The sequence below is a fragment of the Dermacentor albipictus genome, chromosome 1 (assembly GCF_038994185.2).
Source record: "Dermacentor albipictus isolate Rhodes 1998 colony chromosome 1, USDA_Dalb.pri_finalv2, whole genome shotgun sequence".
NCBI lineage: Eukaryota > Metazoa > Arthropoda > Arachnida > Ixodida > Ixodidae > Dermacentor > Dermacentor albipictus.
In genome coordinates this window covers 194,983,963-195,000,175 of record NC_091821.1, presented here as the reverse complement: position 1 = coordinate 195,000,175, position 16,213 = coordinate 194,983,963, and the positions used below count along the sequence as shown (strand labels likewise).

The following is a 16,213-nucleotide window of genomic DNA, read 5'->3' as shown; positions in this document are numbered from 1 at the left end:
AGTTAGCGTTAAAATTTGTGTGGGTTATTTTTTTTTATTTTACGTTTGCAACGTTCACACCGTACCACCTGGTAGAGTACTTTAAGTGCACCGAATCCAAAACAAGGCCAGTGCACATGCACACACCCTGCTATGGCTGAATGCGGAGCCTGATGAACTCAGTCCACACGTGCAAGTCTCGATGGAGCAGTTAGGGTGAACTGGAACACCTGCTGCAGCGCTAGCGCGCCAAGTGCTGCGTGAAGGGAGAGGGCATCGCCGGACGTGCCTCTATCTCCTCGCTTGTTTTGTTGCGTTCTTCAGCTCCCTTACCTTGTCTGCGGTGTACTGGCGCGGACGACCACGCTTCGTTACTGCCGAGGTTGCGGCCGCCGATGATGTAGATGCCTCAGACTCCATAGCGGTACGTGCTGCCTGAGCCATCGAGCAGACAGCAGCCTGCGTTGCCAACGCCACGAGCCACCGAAGTCATGTGGGACAAGAAACCAAGGAAGCAGCAGCGGCCACCAAGGCATGCAGACGCGCGAAGCAGTTATGCCCAATGGGGGTGAGAGAGAGGCACGTCGCTCGATTCCCTCTTCCCTCACGCAACACCTGGCGCGCTGTCGCTGCATCAGGTGTTCCGTTTCGCCCGCTGTCTCAGTCGAGGCGCGCTCGTGATGTGGCGTCGCAGCCAATGAAAATTTAGGTGCCGCTTCGCTGCTACAGACGCCGGCTTTTTCGCTCAATGGCCCATTTGATGCTTTTGCATAAAGAAAATATATATAGCGCACAGTAAGTTCGACGATCTCATACTCCACAACACGTGCATTTTAGCTAGCAGATACTGACACTTTATTAAAAAAGGGAAAATCAATAACAACACGAAACAAACGAGAAAACAATTTTACTAACGCCGCGACCGGTTATCCGACCGCAACGTTACTAAAATCGTTATTTTCTTTGTTTTTTGAGGCGAAAGCATGAAATTGCTCAATCAGCGAAAAAGCCGGCGTCCGTAGCAGCAGAACGGGACGTAAAGTCCCATTGGCTGAGACGACACGCCACGTGCGCGCCTCGACGAAGTAGAGCGAGCGAAAGGCACGCCTTTTGGTGCACTCGTGTGCCAGGTGTTGAGTGAGGGGAGAAGGCATCGCCGAGACGCCACGCCACTCTCGCTCTCGCTCTCGGAGCCTGCGTTATTCGCGCACTCCTTGTCCATGCAAGCACACACCTGCGTTCTAATTTCGAATCAGTAATCGCTATAAAGAGATGAATGCATAAAAAGCAATAAAATCGAAAAGTGTGAGTGGCGGTAGTCAGCTTCGAGCCAACAACGCCACGCACAGAAGCCGTGCTCCCTGGGCTAAACCAGCGGGCTAAACCCTGGGCTAAACTCCCTGGGCTAAACCAGCGCCTCCTAGACAGCAGCCCTGTGCACTCTGATTTACGACATCATGCTACTTGGACCCGAAATTTTCATTGCCAAGCCGGTGTGACGAAAGCGGTGATGTCAAAATCACTGCAGTTTACTCGGGAGCATCCCCATTAGGTTCTGTGGCAGTCGGGCAAGGTAGCATGACGTCATGGATCGAAGTGCACCGGCCTTGTGCTATCTAGGAGGCATTTGGCCAAGCGTCTCAACGCGCTCGCTTGCCCGCGAGCAGTTCATTACTCGAAGGATCGCTCAGCGGCGTTATATTGGACATTAATGCCATCGCATTCATAACTCATCAGACGTGCTTAGGTGTCCTCGAATTTTTTTTTGTCGTTGTAGCTAAACGTGTGAATCTTTCTTTCGTGATTATTTCTTCGGGTTCAGGAAACACGTTTTTGACTATATATCTACCGTGGTGCTTTCTTTTAGATCATACTAAAAAAAAGTATTGTTTGCAGATAGCACAATTCGAATCTTTGAACTGGCTCACTCGAAGAGGCGGACATTACTTGCACGAGAAATCAATTAATTCACAAAATTTTACTCATTGAGTTTCTAACTAAATACTTTAAGCTACATATTGTAATTTGTGAATCGTAATCGGCGAGCTCGCAAGGCGAATTCACATGGAACGAATTCTCAGGATGACACCAGTCTCAAGATATTGACTTTCAGAGTGTGCGACGATATCTCTTGGCGTTCCGGTTACTTTTTGCTTCAATGCATGAACGACGTTGTCACGAAAATGAAGGACAAAAACAGTCAGCGGAACTAGCAGTGCAATTATATGACAAGTTTAACGGCGCATGTCTCAAAACCTTTGCCATCGTCAAAATTCATTCCAAGCCGATATGCCTTGCAAGCTCACCGGCTATAACTCGTAAATTGCAATGTGTACGCTAAAGTAAGGAAGAAAACAACTTAATTAGTAAAATGTTGCTAATTAGTTCATTTTGCATTTTGACCTTGTGGAATTGATGTTCGCCTCTTCGAGTAATACAGCTCAAGTGTTAGGATTGTGCTACCTGCCACAGGTGATTTTTTAAAATTCTGTAGAGCCTAAAAAAAGAACCCTATAAATACGTGTGACTTTGAACCCTGAAACTGCGAAAAGACACTATAAGTGCACTGTCTTTTTTGTTTTAGCTCTGCGTAATTGCGTTAACATAAGTGCGAAATCACGGATCCTTGCCCCTCGCACCAGCCATATGGGCACGTGTTTAAGCGTTGAAGAACGCATAATGCTGGCTTGTTTTAAACATTTAGAGCAAGTATACGCAGTGACAATCGGCAATCCTTGTTACGTAATCCAGCTGGGAATCGCGCAGATTGAAATGCCCTGAACGGCTCATTACGGACACTTCCCTGCCTCTTCCAGCCGGCCATTTACCGGGCACCACACTTACACAAGCTATGCACGGATCAGGTCATCACTATTGCATCAGTGGAAAGAGTTGAACGTTCGCCCTTGAATGTCTTACTAGGAGAGAAGGGAAAAAGGACGGCTTGAGTAGCTGCATTACAGGGGTGCTGGCGGTGTTTCTCAGTAAACCTAGCTAGTTGTGCAGGCCAATTAAGATCCCGCCGCGATGGGCGTGAATGATTACTCTCTGCACCGATTACGGCTGCACAATTACCCTGGTTGCCAGCTCCTCGGAGTTGCTGACTGTTGCCACAACCGCTTTCGCGCTTCTCGCAGCGTGCCAGGTCCGGACCAGCCCGAATGTTTCTGAAATATGAATTCTTTTCTGCTCATTTACTTCCTTCTCTTTCTTTTTTTTTATTAGTCCCTTGCTTTTGACTCACTGCGAGAAGGGAAACTGGAGTGAACGGTTGCTAAGACACGCATGTTGCCAGCGCGTCGTGTGCAATTATTTCCTTACGTTTCCTTGAGCCTGACAAGAACAGATGCGCGCTGGATTCATATCACATACTTGAAGTTTATTTTCAGTTCTGTGTCATACCAAATGACAAATATTGATGGTTTGCGCTCGCCTAGCAGTTCTGAGCGGAAATGTTTTCGTTTCCATCCGTTGCATGCCTGCATTGCCGTTGAAAACGCCGGTTCACATTACTACGCAGAAGCCTAGTTGGAGGCTACTTGTCACTATATACCGATAGTATTTAAGCACTGCTGCCGGCGGTGGTAGTTGTGTATATTTATAGGCACGTTCATCTTAACAAATGGATGTCTTGCAAGGAAAGGGGTAGCCATTGGACTTGTCTATACGAATTCGCTGGGCGCGGTGGTGAAACACTCACCTTTGCATTTGAGATAATGGAAAGCCTTTCCCTCTCTCAGCTCCCGAGCCCATTTTTATAAAGAATACATTTCTGGCCGAATTTTGATGAGTCGATCTTTCATTACACAAATCAGTACTCAGATACGCATAATGACGGCAAACATACCAAAGCATAATCCGATGAACGGCCTGCCAATGACTACCATTCGGAAATATATCGCATAGCCAGAGCATGCTTTCGTCTCCTGAGTTTCTTGAAAGATACTGAGAGACTGCTACTTTCCCACCGTTTGACCCGAGCGTATTTTTTGCGAGACGATCCTGTTCCACGTGCATGGTAAGAAATAAAAAAGAAGAAAAGAAAAACGCATGTAGAACTGACACATCAGTATTACTTGCAAAAAGGCCCATCAGTATTACTTTCGCACTGTCATCGTTTGAATATAAAACTGGCCTCTTTCTATTTATTTAGCGCAATTCTATGAAAGGAAATTACACGTGGGCAGTAGCGCCCAATATACGTGAGCGCGCAGGCCCATACGCGCCCACCCGCGCACAATGGCGCCGTTAAATTCGCCGTCATAACGAGTTGCAGGCCAGCTTAACCCCCGCACTCTTGGCGAGCCATAACTCGAGCTCTCCGTGGCAGCGGAAAGGAGCTCGTTTTTAAGAAGTCCATATTCGAACCCTTTATCTTGCGCATTTTTGCAGACCCGCTGGGAAGGGAAGCAGGTCGGAGAGAGTGCAGCGATGTCGAGGGAGCAAGGAGAAACTGCGTCTTCGGATTAAAGTAATGGTGCAAATATCTGCGCCCGGACCGAAGACCCCGAGCAGGGAAGTGCGCCCTCAGCCGATCTGGCGGCGGGAGGTTAATCGTTTCCGCCGTGGCGTCAGTTCTTCATCTCCTTCCGTTCATCAGAAAAGAAATATGAATGCTTTATCAAGAATCAGGAGTCATCATCTGATTCACGCTCCAGAGACAGCGTACTCCTATTATTATTCAGCGTGCCGCCAAGGATGAACCGCGGATGACGCTCCCTGCGGTTGGTGCTCGCATCGGCAGCGTCGCGCCTGAAATGGCTCGTTAGAGCTAGCTTGGTGCGCGGGGTTCCAAGCCCGGGCTAGTTGCGGGCTCGGGGTGCGGTGCTGACGCAGGATAGCGCTGTACAGAGGATTCCAAGCACTCTAGCCTGCCACTATTTTCGACGGTGTCGGACTGACACCCACTTTGACGCTTCTGTGTTTCTCCGCCAATCTCGTATCTTGTCTTTTTTCTTCGACAAACCTGTCGCGCGGAAAAAATTCACTCCATACAAGACTTTATATAAATAGCCGTCTAGTGGGGGAAATATTATGTTGCTCATGCAATACTAAGGCGCACAAAGGCGTATTGTTCTCGGTCTTATAGGCCTAAGCGAGAACTTGCAGGTACGTGAACGCTCAATTATCAAAGAAGTTGAGGTAAATGCAGGCTTCACACATTCATTGTTTCTCTCTGTACCGTCCAGTATATCTCTTCTGTTACTGTAACATTGTAGACTAACCTTAGCAGATAGCATTTTCCACCTGGCAAGCAGCGAAAAACGTACTCAAACGTGGGTTCAGCAGTATCGTCGATTATAGTACTTCAAGTTTCTTGCATTTACACGACCATTCTGCAAAAACGTAATACGACACGAATTTAAGAAAAATTTTGAACGTGCTTCTACAAAAGTTTAATTATGTATGTGTAGTCTGACAAGATCATGGCCACCGGTGTTATATTAGGATACACCAGTAGAAATCAGTGATTTAGTTTCTACAGCGCTTGTGTTTTTAGCCGCATGGAGTTCTTGCTCTAAGTACTGTAGTAGGCCACAATGCAGCAAAATATTAGCATGGTCCTATTCCGACAAGGATCGCACCTCCCAGCGACCACCTTATTGAGCAAGATGAGGTGGCTCTCGCCAATCTTCACTCAGGTAGTGTCCGAAAAACAAGCAGGAGGAGGTGTTGCAAGGCAGTGTGAGACATCATCGTAGACCCGTTGCAAATTTTTACATGATAGAAGGAACCAGCTCTGGCGGTCAGTGTCATCAGTATCTCAAGAAACGCACGATGCAGTACCAAGGTATCACGATGAAAAAATAAAAAAAATCTAAGCTTTGTCACACTCACAACTTCCCGGTGCATTCTCTGACTACTCCACTTCGTATATTTGTCGCGACTCCGAGGAGGCATCTGACGTCATGCCTAGCCATTAAGAACAGTGTCAAGATGCTACATCTTTGATTAGATGGCCTTAACCCACTGCTAATATTCCTGCTGATCGCTGCCCAAAAAAGAAAACAAGAAAATACAATGTTCATATTATTACTTGGGTCATCACTGCGTGAAATAAGGGCTCTGCTAGCAGTAAAAAGAAAAAAAAAAACATTATTGCAGTATACTTGTAGTGTTGTGCCCAGAGCTGCAATACATGAATACTCATTTCCAAAATCACGATACTGCAGTGAAATAATAAAACCCTGCAGGCTTGTGTAAACCTCTTTCCTTGCTAGTGGGATAACATCGGTGACATTCCCGCACGTATCTTTGTACTAAAAGCACATCAGATCGCAGTGTTGTGTGATAACAGTGGATAAGCATCGAAAATAGATGTACCACTCATGAAGGACGTTCTGATGACTGTAATTGACGGTAGCTTCTGTCCTGTTATGGGATCGTCTCCCCTGTTTTTGCAGCAGTCCCAGGATAAAATGTCGAACAACCCTCTGCCTCAAACCAAGGTTTCGCTGTAGCAGAAAATGTTTGCGACTATTTTTGATCAATGCAGAGTTTCAGGAAACATATGGTGGCTGGATAGCTCGGCAAGATTAGTGGCCACGCGCTCACGCTTCCACATATTTTTTTTCTGGGAACCACTAATGTCCACCACTTAAACTTACTGGAACTCAATCAGGCCTACTCAGTTACTCACGGATTAGAAGTGAGTGCACTCTTTAAAATGTGTATGCCGACCAATGGATGGTTTCAAGCAGTTACATACGAATTTTAGAAGCTGAACATTTCCCCACAAGCCACAGCGTCAACTAGTGACAAGCGATCGTAACTTTTTCCTAAAACCAACTGCAAAACTTCAATACATGTCCTAATCCCGAAGCGCGGCAAAAAAAAAAAAATCTACTGCAACTGCGCTACCGATTCCTAAAAGAATAATAATCATATGACATCGCGCAGAAAAACGTTGCTGAACTAAAAACATGACAAGTTGTGGCTTCCAAGTGATTTGCAAATTATGAAAAAAAAATATACGAAGTAACATAAGAGACAGCTATTTTGATTTGATTCAGGCGCTGAAAGTATGTGCTACTGTGTATTGTAATACAACGTCCAGCCTTGCCCTCTAGTACGCGCAGTGTACGTTGGTGCTCGCTCTGTAGGGAGAAGATGTAATGCACACGGAAGGATGAACATGCGGGGTTGTCCTCTGAAGCCTTGGCCAGAGTTCGGTGCCATTCATCTAGTCATTGCAAACGGCATCCTCAAAACGTCGGCTTGCTGCAGCGCACCGGCGTCATGCGCCGCCATCGTAGACACAGAGGTAGCGGTGGCAGGCTGAGGCAAACGATGGGAGCGCCACCACGTGTTAAAACATGGCAGCGCCCACGGAAGCGCAATGAAAAATGTCTACAGCCGGAAGACCTTACGCATGTATATGAAAGGGCTGTATTTCTTTTCTTACCCCCGTATGCAGAAATGCAACTTAAGTCGAAGCACATGCTTGACTTGATTTAGATGACGCCTGGCGTTAACGTGCCCAAAGACGCTCACTGCGTTTCCTTCGGCGCGTTCCCCATAGGCGTCACTCGGATCAAGTCAAGCATGGGCTTCAACTTAAGTTGCATTTCTGAATACGGGGGTTAGAGTCATCGGAAACGGATGTTCTCGAGTATGAGACTTGCAAAGTTTACTTTGGAACAGAAAGCTTCAACAGTATAAATGTGTACCTTGAACGAAAGCAAGTTCTCACTGCAGCGTTTAGCTGAGTTTGCTGTCGAATCGCGCAAATCTATTTGAGGACTTCAATGAGAAAAGCGCTTGGAGGATATCTTAGACGACTGTAGTCACCGCGTCATAAATGATGACTCATCAACATTCTTTCGTAGGCCTCTTATTTTGTGTCTTGGACCTAGGTTTCGCTGGTATGATGACATTGCGGCTGACGTATGATGTTACCTCTCGATATTGAATGCCACGGAAGTGAGCACCACCCCTGTTCTGATTCGGCATTCGATAATGAAACCTAACATAGCAAAGAACCATTGTCGTGCATATGTCACTAATTGGCAGGTTTTTTGACAATTGAACACTATTACATATGGAAACTTGTGCTTCTGCGGAGTTTTATCAACGTATACAAAGACAAACTATGCGTTTACGAATACCAAAGAACTTCGTCTCCCAGAAGGTCAAGTTGGTTTCGGTAGGGAATTCAGATGAGTGTGCGTAATTCATCGTAGAGCTGAACGCTGCTACCACCCCTCTGGACAATTAGATGTCTCCCGAATGTGCAGAAAACTTGAAAGAGCCTGTCGCCTAAAATAAAGAGGATTTTGCTAGTATATGAGCCAGTAGATGTGCTTGTCAAAAGTATCGGGACCTATTCTTTCCGTGAAATAACCCGCCGCTCAATGATGCGCTATTGATTTGGCATTAACCCAATGGCATAAGTTGTGCCGCAAGATTACTGTGCGCTGATAAAACCTGCAGACGCCCATCTTCTAGCAAATCTAATGCAACCGCACTGAGTAAATGCATTATGTCAGACTAAAGCAGAAGCCTATGTCGAAGTCATGACTCGATGAACTCAAGGTTCAGCATGGCTGCATCGTAGTCTGCATCGGGGCTAGTAGAAAAGGAAAGCACTCTTGGCCCATGATATCATTACACATAATTTGCTTTACGAGACGCTCTCCTTAAAATTTACAATCGCAGCTCCGAAAACAAGTCGGCGCTACATTCCAGGAGGGACGCCTTGGTATGGGGCTCGGTGCACAGTAGAAGCGGGCTAAGACTGCCAATCTGTTATCGTTATGTCGGCCAAGCTTGATCGATTTCACAAGCGAGGGTATGAAAGGATGATTCAGCAAGTATATCAATTGTGGTAGGAAGTTATTGGATAGATGTCCAGCTTTCGTACACGACGAAGCGCGATGGATTCGTTTCTTGAACTCGACACGTATGTGCAAAACAAGAAATCTCTACGTAGGTTGAAAAGCGCTATTTTTATGGACATGCGAGGTGCTTTTGACACCGTAAGCCGTACATGGCTTTTATAACCATGAGCGAAAGGTCACTGGCTCCGTCGACTTTTGATTTTCCCTTTCAACGTAGTATTTACATGAAGACAAGTAGTGGTTACAGAGCACTTTGTACATTTAAGCAGGTCATTCCCCAGCGAAGTATTTCAAGCCTTTTACTTTTCAACCCGCTGACGCTCAAGTAGCCATTTCTGTCGCTAACGTCTCTTCGTACATCAATTGATGCAGATAACATCTGTCTATGGTTTTCCGGCTCAAAATATGCCAAAAATACAAAAATTTCTTAAAGAAAGTTTCGAAACTAGATTTAATTTACTTGAGAGAAAGTGGTATGTATTGATCAGCAGATAAGGCAGCGGTATTGCCCATCAAGGGAATGCCTGGCCAACAAGCCATTTAACGTCAGACACATGGCTTTGTCTGTTGTTTGGACTCATTGATTTATAGAAATTTTCTAGGAGACTAATATTTCTTGGAGTGCCCATAATGTTGTTTTCAAATGCGCGATTCGACCATACTTTGCCATACCTTCTCTGCACTGTTTATGTCTGGACGTGGCCTGCATACCTTGCTTTTACCCCCGCACGAGAAAGACAATATTCTCGACACTTCTGTAAGACGCTATGTCATGGACTGTTCGCCATATGAAAACAATGAGTCGATGTACAGCGAGAAGTTGAACCACCTTGGACAGACCCAGACGTGCTCTTCTGTAGCCAAAGGACTTGTTCCGTATTAACTTGGCCCATGGCCATGACGCGCTAAACAAATGTGTGCTTTCACGGCCGTGCAATATTTTCTTTGTGGATAGCAACCTAATTCACATTGATTCGTGTTTGTAGCTTTTGTTGCGAACTTTGCTTACACTGTGCGTTTGCCACATCTTTGAATTTGCCACATATGAAATTAGTGTGTCTGTATACTCATTTATATATTGCACAGCGTTATGACTTTTCTTCACGCGTGTGCATATATGTACACACACACACACACACGCACGCACACACACACACACAAACACCCTAATATATATATATATATATATATATATATATATATATATATATATATATATATATATATATATATATATATACACACACACACATATGTACCAGGTTTTTCTTTCGAGGAACCCGTTTGGCTTTCCTTTGTAGGAATTGCTACGATTGGGTGGATGTCTCATTTTCCCCTCAATATATCTCTAGCCTTTGAAAGAGGCCCGTCCACCGATCGAAACTGTTGGGTAGGTAAGCAAAAGAAGAGAACCGCGCAGTTGTGCCTCTCATCTTTCTAAATACGCTCGGCCTAATGAAAAACCCAGTCACTGCATATATATATATATATATATATATATATATATATATATATATATATATATATATATATATATAAACGAGAAGAAAGGGGGTTAACCAAGGGACCCGATAATTATTAGTCATATAATGAGAAGCCAACAAACACTGACACCAAGAACAACATAGGGGAAATTGCATGTGCTTAATAAATGAAATCAAGTAACGATAAATTAATGGAAATTAAAGTGGATGAAAAAAACAACTTGCCGCAGGTGGGAACCGAACCCACAACCTTCGCATGTCGCGTGCGATGCTCTACCAATTGAGCTACCGCGGCGGCGTTTCCCCATCCACTTTCTTGGGTATTTATGTGTACTAGTAGAACCCTGGGAGTGTTAGCCAGCGCCCCCACTCACAGACCTTGGCGGCGGACGTGGAACGTCTGTTTTGCTTGATTTCATTTATTAAGCACATGCAATTTCCCCTATGTTGTACTTGGTGTCAGTGTTTGTTGGCTTCTCATTATATGACTATATATATATATATATATATATATATATATATATATATATATATATATATATATATATATATATATATATATAGTTATATTTCTTTTGTGATTTAATTTCCATTTTCTTATGTGTGGGCTTAGTACGTTTCTGCCTTTGGGATATGTGTGTACACACGTTATATGGGCGAAGCGTTAAATATTGTTCTGTTAAACGTATCTTGAGTAGCCGGCGCTAAGGTATAAAGTATATTCATATTTATTTGAAGTTAATAAACGGAAAGAAAATGCAACTTAGGCTCCAGGACGATGCATCGGTATAGTTGTTTTCTCTTTCCGAATAGACAGCATTCATGCTTAGTATACGCATACCACTCGAATTTGTAGGCACTAACGCACGACCGACAGCAAGCAAGAAACAGGTCTATACGTCGAAACTTTTTGCGAATATGCATCCTGCACCTGCTTTCACTCGCACAAAAAGTGCACTCGCGTATGTTACGGTAACAGACGAAATTAGACGTGGATGGAGTTTATGTGCTATTACTAGGGACGGGGAAACACTCGAAGTTTCGAGTACGAATCAAATATTACACACTAACTATTCGCATTCGTATTCGGAAATAGACTATGTGGCATTTCGAATATCCCAACTAACCAAATACTATATTTCGCAACAACCAACTCTTAAAGTTCCCCTACTGTTCTCCGCCTGCTAAACAAAGCACCGCAGGTTATCAGAAGTGAGAAGACAAAAGTTTTCGAAGCAGTTAAGAAAAAAATGCGTAGTGCAAGCGCTGTTTTCGATTTTGCGGTGGAAGCCTAGGTAACAACCTGTGAGTTTTGCTTGTAGTCAGTCATTTAGCGCTACTGGCAGTCTAGCTGTATAGCAGTTTTATCTTTTATGCTGCAACCAGTGTTTTCCTTGCAACGGGCACTTTTACATGTTTCTTCAGCACCTTTTTTCCCCACAACTTCTGATCTTTCTTCAGCAAAAAATTATTTAGCGTTTTTGGAAAGCTAGTCATGCAGCAGCCATTCATTTTTTGGTAGGCTCGTTTGCAACCAGGCTCTAAAGATATTGAGAGGCTATTCGGGCCGTTCTTTTAACGACAATTAGTGATTTTACGTTCGAAACTGATTCTAATTGTGTGTGCTAGTTGGCTTTATTTTTTTCGCTAGTCAGTACGAGGATGTTACCTAATTATGCCAAAATATATTAAGCTTGTAAATATGTGCGTCTGCATTTTACTATTCGGTATTCTGTACTTATTTCTCATTCGGAAAAGTCGATATTGGCCCACATCTGCCCAACTCCATGACGTGGAGCGCCTGTCCTGTGCATTCTTCTGTCTTGTGTTGCCGTTATTGTTGCACATGGTTTTACCATGTAGATCAACCAACTCGCCCAGTTTTACGCTCCATGATGTGCAGACAATGCGTAATTAGTCGACTACAGTGCACTTTATATATATATATATATATATATATATATATATATATATATATATATATATATATATATATATATATATATATATAGGCGCGTCTCTTAGCGCAAAGCCACTTATATCAGGCTTGTTGTCAGCAGGGGCTAGCGTACTATCTGAAATTTTTCAAATGCGAACAGCGTAGTGAGTTGTTTTTTGTGCAACGTAGCGAAAAACAAACAGCCTGAAGCTGTGTACCGCACTGTTTAACGCTTTAATTCTGACATGTTTCAAACGCCACTCGTAACACAATTGGTCTTCCACGCTCGCGCCCCTTTTCTTTTCGTTATATTGCTCAAACCCCACGCAGTCTACAGTTTGCATTTGAACGAGTGCAGATAGTACGGCGAAAAACACGTGGGATCTCTACACAGATCACTGCACTTTCATTCCTGCCTGATACATTTGTATAACAAGTAAAAGACAGTATTACTCTGTGCGGAGCTTCGAGAAAGAAACTTTAGAAAACACGATTTTGTAGACCTGCTCCAGGCCATGACTTTCTACAGACAGATGCTTACCGATGCCTAACGCAAACCTGATGGTTCTCGCAGGCACGTGTGATTCTATTGGTTCAGTGTCTTTTATCGCCGTACAGGAAAAAGGAAACTAAGCAGCAGATTACTGCGGCAACGAATTAAAGCGGCTCGACGAGAAATCGCAAGAAGTGTTTCTTTTTATTCTGCTCACGGGCCTCGCGTGCCTGCGTGTCATAGTTTTTTTTTTAACACGAAGCTTGGCTATGCGTTTCACACGTTCATGCTGAAATTCTCATAGAAAATGTGAGTCATACGGCAACAGTAGGCTCCTTGAACAGATCAAGATAAGAAGGGGGAAATAAACAACCATTGCAATGCCCACCTAATCGAAGACCGAGTGCGGACTTGGATGGAGCGCAGCACTTACCGATAGGAAACGCTCCCCAGTCGACGTCGACTCCCTTGCCGTCGCGGTACTGCCTAGAAGCGAAACCGCGTCCGCAGGAGCACGCGGTGCCCTCCGCTTCGCGCACCTCGAAGAGACGCCGGCCAAAGTGGCGGCGCGTCTCCTCAGCGCTTCCGTTCGGGCTAAGCCGCGGCACAGAAGTCTCGGTGGCGGGTACGGTGTCGTGCGGCTTCCGCGCCCACGTGCCCGGGATTTGAACTCTGTGACCCCGCATTTCCTGTCTGGGCAGAAGGCGCTCGAGCCCGACCCATCTAGGGTGTTTTCGGTATCTTTTCTGACGTAACGGCCGCGACTGCCTGTTGTGGCTTCATTGTACTCCCGGCGGTTTCTTCCGGGGGCGCGTTTCAAAGGCGGCGCGAGCCCCCTCGGAGCGAGCCCGCCAGATCGCACGCAACGACACACCGCATTGGCGTCTCACTTGTGTCTGGCGTGCAGGACGGAAGCAACCCGCCGCGGTTGCTTAGTGGCTATGGTGTTTGGCTGCTAAGCACGAGGTCGCGGAATCGAATCCTGGCCACGGCGGCCGCATTTAGGTGGAGGCGAAAACACCCGTGCACCTATATTTAGGTGCACGTTAAAAAAATCCCAGGGGTCCAGATTATTCCGGAGGCCGCTCCTACGGCGTGCCTCATAATCAGATCGTGGTTTTGGCACGTTGAGCCTCATAATTTGATTAATTAAGGACGTAAGCACGCTCAAGATGCTTGGGAGGCGTTGTAAGGCTAAGGCAGCTCGAACGTGTTAAACGAATGTTGGCCTAACTAAGGCAGTTTTATCTGACAGAGTTTTCGAGTGCTGCGATATCTCCTTGCAACAGCATTATCGTTTTAATGCGATAGCACTATGCGCGAACTTCACTCCCTTTGGACGTATACATGCAACAAAATATATGGGCAGATTAACGCAGCGTCTGAAGCCGCTAGCTGTCACGAGGGAAGAATGCGGGGCAACTGGCACGTGACGCACGCGTCAGGCGTTTCAAAGAGCGACTGTGGTACGCGGAAAGCACGAGTGCGATCGTGCTTAACGGTTAGAGCATCGGCTGCTGTGCCGGAAGAGAGCGGTTTAATCCCACCATCAGTCGTGCATTTCGTTATAGAACTATAGGCGGACTTCATCCACTTTGGAGGTACGTAACAAAAAACTCGAAGTGTGTTGAGCGCACGCGTGATCGTCAGTCTGCACGAAATCACAAGTCTGAAAGAGGTATATAAAGAAACGTCACTTCGATATATAAGGGTGTGTAAGGTTGCCCGTCACGCACGCAGCTGTCGAGACATCCAAATCCAAGTATGCTACAGCCTAAGTAAAGAGTTAGCGTGGCTAGTTTTTTTTCTCCGTTCGTGTTTATAGCTCGGACGTAATTTGGACGAGACTTTGTTGTCGTTGTCCCAGGCATCGGTCACTCGCTGCGACGCATGATTACAAAGAGATTGAAAATGAAATTGAGCGTCAGCAAAACACCGGCTCGGCATTCGATAAGGAGACGTCAGTTAAATGAACTAGTCTCGTCCTCTGTGGAAGTTTTCGGCGAAACCTTCATTCGAGAATTGTTGCTATTTATGTTTTAAAAAAATTATGGGGTTTTACGTGCCGAAACCGCTTTCTGATTACGAGGCACGCCGTAGTGAAGGAGTCCGGAAATTTCGACCCCTGGGGTTCTTTAAAGTGCACCTAAATCTAAGTACACGGGTGTTTTCGCATTTCGCCCCCATCGTAATGCAGCCGCCGTGGCCGGGATTCGATCCCGCGACCTTGTGCTCCGCAGCCTAACACATATATGTTTTTAATAAAAGAAGCTTGGCTGCGGGGAAGGGCCAGATATTATAACATCATGGAATCTGTCTTGCAGACCTGAGGCAGAGGAAAATGTGACATAGTTTGAGAAATGTAATTTCCGCAACGCTCTGTGACACCTTGTCTGGACGCCAGCTGCGCATAGGGTCTGGTGCTAACGTCACCACTACTGCAAATGAATTCGCTTCTACATATGATCCTCCCAGATTTTGACTTATTCAGCATTATGGGACTAAAGCTACAGTGACGCCTCCGCAATTTACACCAACATTCAGTTTCAGTGTCCGTGGGCTCTTCATAAGAGGACATGGTGCGTGCTCTTAAAGTGGGAGTCGTGAGGCCATAAGATTGCTTCTTGGAATGCCGTACTAAGCAACGTCGTTCTTTATTTTTTACGTATTGTCTACTTACTGCAGATTTCGATAGTCCTGCGCACCTTGCAAATGATTCAATATTATTACAGCCGCCAACATTTCGCAGAAAAAGGAATTGTTCTATTGTCGATCTATTGATAGTGCTGTATACTTTTGCCTTCGGCTGCATATTTAACTGTATTATTGTCTAATACTTTTAGTGGTGCTATTCGTGTTAAAATTTGTTTTATTCTGGTGAATATTCAGACCGTATTATTGTATGATTTTTATCATATACAGATGCCGACGGCTGCTACGTACTGCAAGTGTCGAATGGCTCATCTAGCTTGGCCCTTCCCAAGTGAGAGTAAGGAATGAATTCAGCTAATTTCACGAGATAATTTCAACAACTGTGACGTAATTTCAGGTGGCGACATCTATAGGGTGGCAAAATAAGCACAACTCCCCGATACTCGCTCATGGATATATCCCAATTTAGAAAATTGTTCTGATCTGGCTTGCGTCCTCTGAGGCTCGCTCAAACTCTTGTCCAATGAGACTCAGTTGGGTTCACTCTCACACAAAATAACACTGGAGCCTGATATTAGTTATGCCTGAGTTAGTGGCCTCACAAGTTGGTCTACCTTAGCAGCAAGTAGTCCTGCGACCAAACCAAGCTTTCTGGCGTGTGTCCAATAAAATGTGCTGTCGTGGTGGTAGCACAGTTGTGATGAGTATACACAAATCGGAAGAGTTCACATGACAATCTCAGCAGTCAACAAGAAGCCTGTGAGAATAAAAGAGTAAACTTAAATCCTGCCGCCGATCTCGTTTCTCGCGAGTCTGAAGGTTTCAG

The 16,213-nt window shown here is 45.1% G+C and overlaps 1 long non-coding RNA gene across 1 annotated transcript in view; it reads right to left on the bottom strand.

The window, feature by feature from the left end:
• LOC135897964 (uncharacterized) overlaps positions 1-16,213 on the bottom strand; it is a 139,573-nt gene that overhangs the window by 67,874 nt on the left and 55,486 nt on the right. The window contains exon 2 of the long non-coding RNA XR_010563214.1: positions 313-438. This is a non-coding gene — a long non-coding RNA (uncharacterized lncRNA). The remainder of the gene's footprint in view (positions 1-312; positions 439-16,213) is intronic.